The following is a 580-nucleotide window of genomic DNA, read 5'->3' on the forward strand; positions in this document are numbered from 1 at the left end:
GAGACCCTCACAGACGGCCCTATCAGTGCCAGGACACACATCTTGGTCCTGGGAGTTCGCTTGCTCCCGGAAGCCTCTGAAACGTTTCTGGGGGCGAAGAAGCAGCTTCTAGGAGCCACGTAGCCCCCAGGAAACCCGATGTAGCTTCTGGGGTCTGCTATCCCCACCACGGGGAATCAAAGCCGCGTTCCTGTTGACAACTTGTTGATTCCTGGGGCGATGATTTGGTCTCCTGGGGGAATCCAATGACGCAGAATTGTGCGCAGGTCCGGTGAAGGTGTTTTGTGAGGGCTTTCGGCGATCTCGGAAGGCAAGCTATTGACTCTAGGACCCTAAAGTAAGCTCCCAGGGGCTCCACAGCTCCCAGGTCTGGTCAATGTATTCCCAGAGCCAGTTCCGTATTCAGCCAGGAACGTAAAGTGAAGATCCCAGAGGTAGACCTCGCTTTCCTAGTATTAGAAATAGCCCCGGGGCCTAAAGAGAATTTCCTAGGGGATAAAAAGGTCCTAGAAATGCTTTTGAGGTTCCAGGGTCAACATAGTGATTTCTACAGTCAATTCAACAAGCACAGAGATCTGTC

The sequence above is a fragment of the Penicillium arizonense genome (assembly GCF_001773325.1).
Source record: "Penicillium arizonense strain CBS 141311 chromosome Unknown PENARI_contig249, whole genome shotgun sequence".
Classification (NCBI taxonomy): domain Eukaryota; kingdom Fungi; phylum Ascomycota; class Eurotiomycetes; order Eurotiales; family Aspergillaceae; genus Penicillium; species Penicillium arizonense.